Here is a 12,233-nt window from a genome sequence, read left to right as displayed (position 1 = left end):
ACATGTTATGTGCAATTAAACCATGGCAACATCTAATGTTTGTGCAGTATTATGTTGGGCAGACTGTGTTCTTCTATTGTTGTGACTTAGATGACGTTCAGAGCACATTTTATGCCCAATTAATGCAAAACTCCACATAATCCCAAGGGGTTCACATACTTTTTCTTGCAACTGTATATAATTATTGTGCATTATGTAGTCATTACGCCTATAGTAGAAAACTTTCCGTTTACAGAAAAACTAGAGCCAATTGACAAATTTCATTGTTATATTTGAACTCAGAATGTGAAATTCATTAAGAAATGGATCCTTTTGTTTCCAAAACTGGCAAAAAATAAAAATTTGTTGAACAGTGATCAATGTCACCCAGCAGTGCCTATAATTGCTGCATAATAGTACATTATCAGTGCCTCCTCATCAATGCCCACCAGTGCAGCCTCATCAACGCACATCAGAGAAGGAGAAAAATTACCTGTTTGCAAAATGTTATAATAGAAACAAAGAAAAACTTTTTAATTTTTTTGCTCTTTTTTTGTTTAGAGTGCAAAAAATAAAAACTCCAGTGGTAATACTACCAAAAAAAAAAGCTCTATTTGTGTGAAAAAAGAAAAATTTGATCCTAGATGGTGAGCTCCAAGGAGCAGGGCCCTCCTATCCCTCTTGTATTGAACTGTATTGTTGCTGTATTGTCTCCCGTTATATTGTAAAGTGCTGAGCAAACTGTTGGCGCTATATAAATCCTGTATAATAATAAGGGTACAGTGTTGCATGACCACGCAATTGTCATTTGAAGCGTGACAACATTGAAAGCTGATAATTGGCCTGGGCAGGACAGGGGTGAAAGTGCCCATTTGGCAAGTGGTTAAAGTGACAGTGTAAAAAAATTAAAATAAAAAATTTAAAGTGCCCCCGTGCATAGTGGTGAACGCATATGTAGGCCACACCCACATATGTAACCGGTGTTCAAACCACACACGTGAGGTATCGCCATGAACGTCAGAGCAACAGTAATAATTCTAGCGCTAGACCTCCTCTGTAACTTTAAACGGTTAACCTGTAAAAATGTTTAAATTGTCACCCATGGAGATTTTGAAGTACTGTAGTTTGACAGTACCCAGCCGGGGGTCCCTTCACAGTTTCTTGCACCTGGGCCCTGAAGGGTCTAATTTCACCTCTGCCTGGGGCCCTAAAATTCATTAGTGCCCATATAAACCAGCGCCTATACGGCAGCACTTGCGGAAGTGCGCGCACCTATACGGATGTATGGCCCCGTGTGTAAAAGTTCATACAATCAGATTGTAGCATGTATTGGCTGCTTTTCTCAGTCCACAAACAGCTCTCTTGGCCAATCCTTCAGCAGCCAGTGTCATTCCCGGCCAGCTGTAGACAGAAAACAACACAAGCAGACAGCACTGTTGTTTACGTGTTGCCTCAATTGCCCCATATCCCAGACTTGCTTTGTCACGGTGTATGTAAGAGCCGTCCACACACAAGCAGGACGGGGCGGGGCGGTGCCCTGAGGCCGGGATATAATATAGACTAGCCTGCACCCAGTCCTACAGAACAGCGGCCTTCCTCCTAGCACTGCCAGTAGTGCGCGCCTCCCCACAGACAGGTGAGTGGCCCGGAGCCACCAGCAGGTTAGGCTGAGCTCAGCTCCCACACACAGGCCTCCTTACATAGACACGTCTCTCCTATACCGGGCTGGCCCGGAGCACAGAGGAAGCAGGAAGTGCTGCATATTAACCCCTCCATTGTCACACAGCTCTGCGCTGTGCACCAGGGCGGCAGACAGGTAGCTTTAAGGGGTTAACCGGAAGATAGACGCGGCAGGGCCGCGGAGCACGCCGGGGGATGTAGTTGTTGGTATTGCGGCAGGATATGAATAGGGTTCAGGTAGGGCTCGGCTTTGTGAGAGGGGTTTTGTTCTATTGGGGTGAACCTGTGGGCGTACAGCAAAGTGCTATGCTCTGTGTATGTGGTAAACATTGCTATACAGGCCTGTGTGTTAGGAGCACGGAGACCATGTGTAGTGTGGATCCCCATTGACTGTAGAGGTGTGTCAGGAGCATGGACACCATGTGTAATGTGGGTCCCCATTGACTGTAGAGGTGTGTCAGGAGCGTGGACACCATGCGTAATGTGGGCCCCCATTGACTGTAGAGGCGCGTCAGGAGCACGGACACCATGCATAACGTGGGCCCCCATTGACTGTAGAGGCGCGTCAGGAGCACGGACACCATGCATAACGTGGGCCCCCATTGACTGTAGAGGGGCGTCAGGAGCACGGACACCATGCGTAATGTGGGCCCCCATTAACTGTAGAGGACCTGTGGTGGGCAGGAAGGTTACCTGTTTGGTGACACAGGGGGAACTTTCTGAGGTGTGTCAGGAGCACGGACACCATGCGTAATGTGGGCCCCCATTGACTGTAGAGGTGCGTCAGGAGCACGGACACCATGCGTAACGTGGGCCCCCATTGACTGTAGAGGCGCGTCAGGAGCACGGACACCCTGCGTAACGTGGGCCCCCATTGACTGTAGAGGCGCGTCAGGAGCACGGACACCATGCGTAACGTGGGTCCCCATTGACTGTAGAAGAGCGTCAGGAGCACGGACACCATGCGTAACGTGGGCCCCCATTGACTGTAGAGGCGCGTCAGGAGCACGGACACCATGCGTAACGTGGGTCCCCATTGACTGTAGAGGAGCGTCAGGAGCACGGACACCATGCGTAACGTGGGCCCCCTTTGACTGTAGAGGCGCGTCAGGAGCATGGACACCATGCGTAATGTGGGCCCCCTTTGACTGTAGAGGCGCGTCAGGAGCATGGACACCATGCGTAATGTGGGTCCCCATTGACTGTAGTGGCGCGTCAGGAGCACGGACACCATGCGTAATGTGGGCCCCCATTGACTGTAGAGGCGCGTCAGGAGCACGGACACCATGCGTAATGTGGGTCCCCATTGACTGTAGAGGTGTGTCAGGAGCACGGACAGCATGCGTAACGTGGGCCCCCATTGACTGTAGAGGCGCGTCAGGAGCACGGACACCATGCGTAACGTGGGCCCCCATTGACTGTAGAGGCGCGTCAGGAGCACAGACACCATGCGTAACGTGGGTCCCCATTGACTGTAGAGGAGCGTCAGGAGCACGGACACCATGCGTAACGTGGGCCCCCTTTGACTGTAGAGGCGCGTCAGGAGCACGGACACCATGTGTAACGTGGGCGCCCATTGACTGTAGAGGCGCGTCAGGAGCATGGACACCATGCGTAATGTGGGCCCCCTTTGACTGTAGAGGCGCGTCAGAGGCATGGACACCATGCGTAATGTGGGTCCCCATTGACTGTAGTGGCGCGTCAGGAGCACGGACACCATGCGTAATGTGGGCCCCCATTGACTGTAGAGGCGCGTCAGGAGCATGGACACCATGCGTAATGTGGGTCCCCATTGACTGTAGAGGCGCGTCAGGAGCACGGACACCATGCGTAATGTGGGCCCCCATTGACTGTAGAGGCGCGTCAGGAGCACGGACACCCTGCGTAACCTGGGCCCCCATTGACTGTAGAGGCGCGTCAGGAGCACGGACACCCTGCGTAACGTGGGCCCCCATTGACCGTAGAGGAGCGTCAGGAGCACGGACACCATGCGTAACGTGGGCCCCCATTGACTGTAGAGGCGCGTCAGGAGCATGGACACCATGCGTAATGTGGGTCCCCATTGACTGTAGAGGCGCGTCAGGAGCACGGACACCATGCGTAATGTGGGCCCCCATTGACTGTAGAGGCGCGTCAGGAGCACGGACACCCTGCGTAACGTGGGCCCCCATTGACTGTAGAGGCGCGTCAGGAGCACGGACACCATGCGTAACGTGGGCCCCCATTGACCGTAGAGGAGCGTCAGGAGCACGGACACCATGCGTAACGTGGGCCCCCATTGACCGTAGAGGAGCGTCAGGAGCACGGACACCATGCGTAACGTGGGCCCCCTTTGACCGTAGAGGTGAGTCAGGAGCACGGACACCATGCGTAACGTGGGCGCCCATTGACTGTAGAGGCGTGTCAGGAGCACGGACACCATGCGTAATGTGGGCCCCCTTTGACTGTAGAGGCGCGTCAGGAGCACGGACACCATGCGTAACGTGGGCCCCCAGTGACTGTAGAGGCGCGTCAGGAGCACGGACACCCTGCGTAACGTGGGCCCCCATTGACCGTAGAGGCGCGTCAGGAGCATGGACACCACGTGTAATATGGGTCCCCATTGACTGTAGAGGACCTGTGGTGGGCAGGAAGGTTACCTGTTTGGTGACGCGGGGAACTTTCTGAATGGGGACGTGGCTTCACTGCTTACCTCCTCCTGGAGACAAGAGGTAGACAGGTCATGGGGAGTTGGGCTTTACGAGCCAACTAGCCTCCCACTGATCCACTGCAAGACACAGGAGAGCTGGGTTAAAGCGGTAATGCACCCTAAACCAAACATGTTTTATATTGCAGCTTAACAATCATTACATGAGGTCGCTGCTTCTGTTTTCCTTTCTTTGGCTTTTTCCCCCTTTGCTTTCACTGGGTGATCTGGCCAGTACACAGTGAGACACAATTCTGGAGGAATGAGTGCAGGAGGGACAGCAGTATTGTCAGTCTGGTGGGAGGGGAGTGTTAAATGTATTAGCAGATTTGAAGTGGAGTTCCACTCAAAAGGGGACGTTTTACTCTGAGGTCCATCCCCAGCTCCCGTTTGTGAAATTGAGCTTTTGGGGAGAATGGGAGGGAGCAGGTACCTGATTTTTACAGGTACGCACTCCCACTTTCGCTCCAACCACCTAGGCCAGGGGTGTCAAACTGGCGGCCCTCCAGCTGTTGAGAAACTACAAGTCCCATCTTGCCTCTGCCTGTGGGAATCATGCTTGTAACTGTCAATCTTGCAATGCCTCATGGGGCTTGTAGGTTGGCAACAGCTGGAGGGCCGCCAGTTTGACACCCGTGACCTAGGCAATCGGAAACGGAAGTTCTTCTCCCCCCCGCAGTCTTCTGGGATGCGTGACAGGTCCCAAAAACCTCCGGACAATTCATATGTCACGCATGTGCAGTGGGCACCCAGCTGGGAAGCCGCAAGTTGTCACAACTGGGTGCCCATAGTAGAGATGCCAGCTCTGGGGAGAGGGATGCACAGAGTGAAAACGGCTGGGCTGAGCACAGTGCTGGAATGCAGGACAGGCGAGAGGCTGTTTATCAAAAGTCTGCAGCTACAGTTTTTGTAGCTGCTGACTTTTAATTTTTACACAGGAGTCTGGAGCTCCGCTTTAAGAACAGTACCTAATTGAAGCCAAACGCCAGCTCACACTTTATTTTCAGGTACAGCAACCAGCTTTTTTTTCTATTTGAGATAAAGATTTTACATGGATAAATCAGTAAGTAAAGCTGATCATTTTACCTACCTCTGCCAGTGTTAAATGGTTTGCTACACCCCTTGAACTAATATATTCTGCTGAGTTTGAGGTTTTATAAAACAGACTTGCTGGCCGGATCATCAGATAAAACTATAAGAAAGAGAGCCTAAAAAAACCCCCAAATGCAGGCATCACAACTATGAGCTGCAATATAATGTTTGCTTTCAGGTTTAATATTGCTTTAAACCCTAAAGCATGGGTGTCAAACTGGCGGCCCCCAAAGTGTTGCCAAACTACAAGTCCCATGATCAAAAGCAGGGGCATGATGGGACTTGTAGTTTCACAACAGCTGGAGGGCTGCCAGTTTGACACCCCTGGCCTAAAGCAAACGTTTATTATATTGCCGCTTACTAATTCTTGGATGTGGTGGCTGCATTTTTTTTTTTTGTTTTAGGTTTTCTTTCTTCTATTTTCATCTGGTGATCTGACCAGCAAATCTGTTGTTTTTCAAAAGCACAAGCTCTCCAGCAGAATGTATCAGTTTACATGGATGAGACAAACCATTTAACACTGGTAGGGGTGATTAAAGGATAAGTTCACCTTAAAAAAAGAAAATAATTAAATGCACTTTTTTTTTTTGCAGGTAAAATGTGCCTTTACTATTTTTCATCTTAGGAGCCTGGAAAGCAATGGACCCACGATCAGCAGATCACTGGTGCCATGCAGGGCTCCTGCACACTGTAACTGTAAGCTGTGTGTCCTTACATCGTATGGGCAGCCAGTTTCACACTGACGAGAAGAATCGGTGAACCACCGGAGCGCTCAGCAGCACCGTGGTAGTTCATTGAAAACTACAAGCCGACAGCCACAAAGGATGTCGGTACATGTAGTTCATTCATTAACAAAACTCTGTAAATGAATGACACGAGCAAGTGGGAGTCCTGCACAGCTGGTATGTACAGGGAACTTATCCCCATACTGCTTTCGCACAGAGGGCTCGGATTACCAAGCGGCTGCAGGAGCAGAAACGTATTACATGTACCCTAAAAACAGGTGGAACATGTAACATGTTCCCAAAGGTGAACTTATCCTTTCAGAAGGTTTTATTTATGCAAAAACTTTTTCCCAAAAAGAAAAAAAAATGTCTGCTGTAACTGATTATAAAGTATGAGCTGGAGTTTGGCTTCAGTTTGTTAGTGTATCTAATCTGTTAACACATTTAACGCTGCCCTCCTCCCAGACTGACAATGTTGCTTTCTGCTGTGTCTCCTGTGCTCATTCATACAGTGTAGTGTCTCACTAATACCGGAGGTATGTTACTGGTCAGATCACCAGGTGAAAACAGAGGAAAGAAAACCAATGCAGCCACCACATTTAAGTAGTGGTAAACTGCAATATATTACATTTTCAGGTTCGGGTTTAATATTATTTGAAGCCAAACAGAAGGTCTGTTTTTTATTCAGCAAACCTGCCCAGCAACACATACTTGACTTTAAAAAGCCATTTGTAAACAAATCGCATGGAATTAAAAAAAAAACAACAAAAAACTCACTTCTGGGTGGCACAGGTGATGTCACTGTGCCTCCCTACTGCCTCCTGAGTTAGCTGGGCACATGAAATCTCACAACACTGTATTTTCACAGGATTCTGAGCTCTCAGCTATACAGAAAGGGATGGTGGTGTCACCTGTGCCTTTCAGAAGCATCAGAGGCCAGGGCATTGGTAAATCATTATTTAATGCAAAACAATGCATTTGTCATAAGAAGCAGTGTTAAAGGAGAAATGCGGGTATAAAAAAAAAAAAAAACAACAAGAAAAACAAACCTTCATACTGACCTATGTGGTTGCACCATTGATCTGATGCTGCAGCTGTCACCCACCAGCTGTAAGCTGAGAACTGAGTGATCACGGATTACTTTGTTCTCGGTCTGCACTGAGCAGAGTGTGGTGACTGGCAGTCACTGGTTCTCTGCTCTGCCACTCCAGTGCTCACTGGAGCACTGTGCAGTGGAGGGGAGGGACTGGCTGTCTAAGGCTCCCAGTGGTGCACTGAGAGGTTGAGCCAGTTCTTGGTCCAGGCATCTGGGTGGATCCCGATATTATTGTCAGGATACATGCAGAGACTGGAGTGGTTGTTTCTTGGTTACAAGAGAGCACTTACTTTTGCAAGTATCAAGCTTTGGCCATACTTTTTTTTTTTTTTAAAGATCTCTGCAGTGTTTGGAGATGACTTTGCGTGTCCTCCGGAATCATCTTTTTATTTTTTTCAACTTCAGTCACCTGTCATCTGCAGTCGGCTTAGCAAAGGTGCAGTATGCTGATGACATCAGTGCCCTCATTTAGTCAATGTTATTGGCATACAGCTGCTTCAGCCTTGTTGGCTATTGTTAGTACAATGTATGGAAACCATGGCTGTTAGAGTAAACAGAACCTATAGTATACACAGGTTGTGTTGACTTCCTTTTAAAACATTAGTAACCGGGCTGTCATAATATTCTACCAGGTTTTATAGCTTCTGATTCACTGATCCACAACTTGCATGCAGGAGTTTTGACCTAAAGTAGTAATAAACACATAACAAAGGCCCCCTGCAGTGTTACGCCATAATGTGCTAGTATGTACTATGGAAGATTTACCTGTCAAACAGAGCCCTCCAGTACTGCACTATCACCACTCCTGCGGGTCCTGGGACCTTTCATATTCTCCCGGTCTTCCTTCTGGGTTCCTTCTCTTTGGTTGCTTGAATGGCTGGGCCTTGATGATATCACTCCCGTGCACATACCACACATCACATCAGCACCCACCTTGTGCCGTAAATGTGGCCTGAGCTGCGCATGCGTGGCTCAGATCACATGACCACTGACAGGCGATGAGGCATTTATGACAGAAGAGACCACTAGGGTCTTTTTTATTATAAGAACCCTGCCTGCCAAGCGGCCAGCCTCTTGCATTCACAGTGAAGGAGTGCAGCTGCTCAGCACAGGATCCAAAAGTAAGTGAACAAGTGGAGATCACTGGAGTATTGCTGATCAGTGATTTCAGCCTCCAAAGGGATCAGCCAGGTGTGGTACATACATAGTTACATTGATCCAATGTAATGTGTAAAATGCTTATGCCTGGAATTATTCTATAAAATGGTAGTAAACTCCACATTTTGATTTTTCTGTACAGATAAGCTTATAATAAAGCTTACCTGTAGGTTAAATCAATATCTCCTAAACGTGCAAGCTTTAGGAGATATTTGCTTGTTTGGCAGCCGATGATGTCACTAGCGCATACACGCTGAAGGAACGGCATATGCATGGCTTTCCCTCAGAGCACTGTGCTGTGGCCGCGACTCCCACGTGCATGCGCAGGATTTACTTAATCGCGGCTTGGCAATTCTAGCAGCCACAGCCCGTGAACCCGGAATGAAGACCAGGTGAAGATGGAAGCATCTGCAGTGGGGACAGCGCGCCGCTGGAGGGCTTCGTTTTAAAGTATGTTTTTCATAATGTGCTAGAATGCAATGCATACTAGCACAATATGCTTTTACCTTACAAGGAGAAAGTTAATTTTAATTTTTTTTATGAAAGTTTACTAGCACATCAAGTAACACTTATAGGTCTTGTTCCTCCCCCAACCTGTGACTGGATAGTAGAAAAAAAAAAGCATTAGCAATAGACTGATAAGTGCATCTTTTTGTCACTCTGTTCTCTATTCCTATCAACATATTCCATGTCACAACAAAACATGAACTGACTTGGCTTCTTCTGCTGCTTCTCCTTAGCCCAGCCTGAGCTGTGCTGTATAGGGGCTGCAAGAGGCTGATACCAAGTCAAATTTAGGTATTTACACTGCTACTATGAAAAAACATCTAGTGTTGTATTAACCGCTTCCGCGCCACCCTATAGCAGATTTACTGCTACAGGGCGGTGCAGGTGTGCAAAATCACTTATATATACACATGATTTTGCAGTTCCGGGTAGGGGGCCATTCGCAGCCTTGGCTATCAATCACCGGGTCCTGGCCGGTGATTCCTCGCTGGCACCCGGCGATCTCCAAGGATTTCCGACAGGGGAGAGACCTGTATGTAAACAGTACAAATCTCTCCCCTGTCAGCTCCTGCACACTGCCTTGTATGGCTCTGCATAGCAAAGCCATACAAAGCAGTGTGTTTACAGTGAAACACACACACAGCCCTCATAGTAAAACAGCACACGGTTAACACTCTAATCACCCCACATGTTAACCCCTTCCTGCCCAGTGCTATTAGTTCACTGTCAGTGCTTTTATTAGCACTGTCAGTGACACCAAGTCAGTTACCCCCAGTGTCAGAATGCCCACCGCAGTCCCGCTATAAGACTGCCGCCATTACTAGTAAAAAAAAAAATTCCAGTATATATAGAGAAATATTTTAACAATTATGCGCTATAGTATATATGCGTCTGCTTAATATAGATAAATGGATAAATCAATTAAATATGAGCAGCCACCAAGGTATTGCAGGCGACAATGCATATAATATTAAAAACATACGGGTGCGGCACTTCAAATATCAATAAATAAAATAAAAGTCCAATTCATATGTGATGAAGATGAAAATAAATTCCTTCTCTTTGGGACGTCAATAATGTCATATAAATATGCAACAAAATCCTGATGCGCTTGTAAAGGAAGTGTACCCTCACGTAAAGCTGCCAACACTCTAAACTGATACCCAGTGTAAAAATAATAAAAAATATAGTGCAGCGCTTCTCCAAATATTACAAATATAATAATAAACAGATATGTGTACATAAACACACAATACAGTGCCAAACAAAAATAAGGTGCCCCGGTCACCCAAGTGACTTATAAACTTGATAACCACAACCAACAAACAATAACAAAGACTCCTATAAAATAAGGGATAACAAATAAATTAAGTGCCAAAAAATGTGTCCACACTTCAAATCTGTATAAACATAAATATACTAATAGTCCATGATGCAATAAATGGGTGTTGAATAAGCTCATGCAACGTGCAATAGTGTTTTTCAAATCTGTGACAGTGTCAGCACACTTCTTCTACTGTGGCTACAATGCCTCCTGTGCGCAGTGACGCATTTCCGGCGTCGATCACCATCTTGGTATACCCAGGAAGTCCCACACACATGCAGTACACCCATACATCGGAGAGGAAGGTGGACTGCATTACATGTGAGTGGCATTTATCTACATTTTGGGACACCAGTTCCTGTGACAACTGTTGAAAACAAGGGTGTCCAACCTTTTTACTTCCCTGGGCCACATTGGAAGAAGAGGAATTGTCTTGGGCCACACATAACATACACTAACAATAAGGATAGCTGAGGAGCAGAAAAAGTCAGGAAGATCACATGTTAACAGTCAATGTACCTATCTGAGTAATAAAACGTTTTTTGTGATATTTTTTATTATAAAAGTAAAAGAATGCAACATAAAACCAGTGAACACTGTTTTTGATAATCTAACACATCAATATCTGGTTAGATGGATATAGTAACAATTCTCAATGAATTCTTAAAGCGGAGTTCCACCCAAACGGGGAAGTTCCTCTTTAATGCTTTGTCCCCCACTCCCCATTAAGGATTGGCTCCTTTGGGGAGGTACCCGCTCCCACTTCTCCTGGAATCGCCTAGGCGATTGGCAGCGGAAGTTGTCCTCCCTCCCCATGGTCTTCTGGGACATGTAACAGGTCCCAGAAGACTACGGGGCCATTCACAAAGTGCAGCGCTTCTCGTGCATGTGCAGCGGGCACCCGGCTGTGAAGCCACAAGCTATCTAGCCGGTTACCACACTAAAGATGTCGGCGCCAGGGAGAGAACACGGCTGGTGAAACCAGTGGTGGTGAGAACACCTCTGGATCGAGGGACAGGTAAGCAGCTGTATTTTAAAAGTCAGCAACTACAGTTTTTGTAGCTGCTGACTTTTTTGTTTTTCAGCTGGAACTCTGCTTTAACGTGCTCACCAGATTTTTTGGTTCTAATTTTTCCCTTCAAGTGGACACAGGAACATTAAGATCTGTGGAAATGGACTTGTAACCTTGAGATTGTAATGTTTTTCCACAATTTTTGTTCTCAAATCCTCAAACAATTCTTTGCTCCTCTGTCTCTTTTCCATACTCCATGTGGCACAGAGACACACAACAGATTGGTTGAGTCAATTTTTCACCATTTTACCTGGTTGCTGGTGTGATTTCTATATTGTCAGCACCTGTTATTTGATACAGGTGAGTTTAACTACAATTTACAGGAGCATCACAAACTTGGAATGCAATTAATTTCTTGCAGTTTTGAGAAGGTGCCAGTAATTTTATCCAGTCCATTTTTGGGGTTTTGCAAGGAATGTGTCATATTGGGCTTTTTGTTTCTCGACTTTTTTTGTGTCATATCAATACAAACAAGAAATAAAGATGAGAATGCCTAAACATTTGTAATTGCAAACATGGTGCATTATCTGACAGAAATGCAGGGGAGCCAATATTTTTGGCCATGATTGTATATACCAACACTCCTCCCTTTTCAAATACTGTACCTCCTCCTATTACACTTGCAGCGGTGAGTGAGGGGACCTCTCTGGAAAAACTGCTGGCCCTCGATCCCCTCTGTCCTGCTATTTGCAGGATGGGCCGCACACTACATTTGTGTGCCCCATAGAGGTTGCTCCAGGCTGTTCGTACGGCATGTGTGTGCTCTCTCCTTGCAGAGCTGAGAGAGTGCACTGTGCAGATTGAACAGCCCAGAGCACCTTCTACTAAGCTCCTCTAGAGAGGGAGAGAGTGCAGTTTTGATGGCCCAGAGCAGCCACTAGGGGGTGCATATTTGTAGGGAGATCAAGGGGCAA

The 12,233-nt window shown here is 47.1% G+C and overlaps 1 protein-coding gene across 2 annotated transcripts in view; it reads left to right on the top strand.

The window, feature by feature from the left end:
* The first annotated feature begins 1,493 nt into the window (after window positions 1-1,493).
* Window positions 1,494-12,233, top strand: part of APAF1 (apoptotic peptidase activating factor 1) — a 137,957-nt gene continuing 127,217 nt past the window's right edge. The window contains exon 1 of one of the 2 annotated variants that reach the window (XM_089694103.1): window positions 1,494-1,615. The gene's annotated coding sequence lies outside the window, so the exon portion shown is untranslated. Of the gene's footprint in view, window positions 1,616-1,815; window positions 1,897-12,233 lie in introns of those variants that run through there. The other variant, XM_089694111.1, reaches the window with a different exon arrangement.

Source organism: Staurois parvus, unplaced genomic scaffold, assembly GCF_062004578.1.
Source record: "Staurois parvus isolate SC_StPar_1 unplaced genomic scaffold, SC_StPar_1.0 ptg000025l, whole genome shotgun sequence".
Taxonomy (NCBI): domain Eukaryota; kingdom Metazoa; phylum Chordata; class Amphibia; order Anura; family Ranidae; genus Staurois; species Staurois parvus.
Note: the sequence above shows the minus strand (reverse complement) of the source record. Positions and strands in the feature narration are given on the sequence as shown.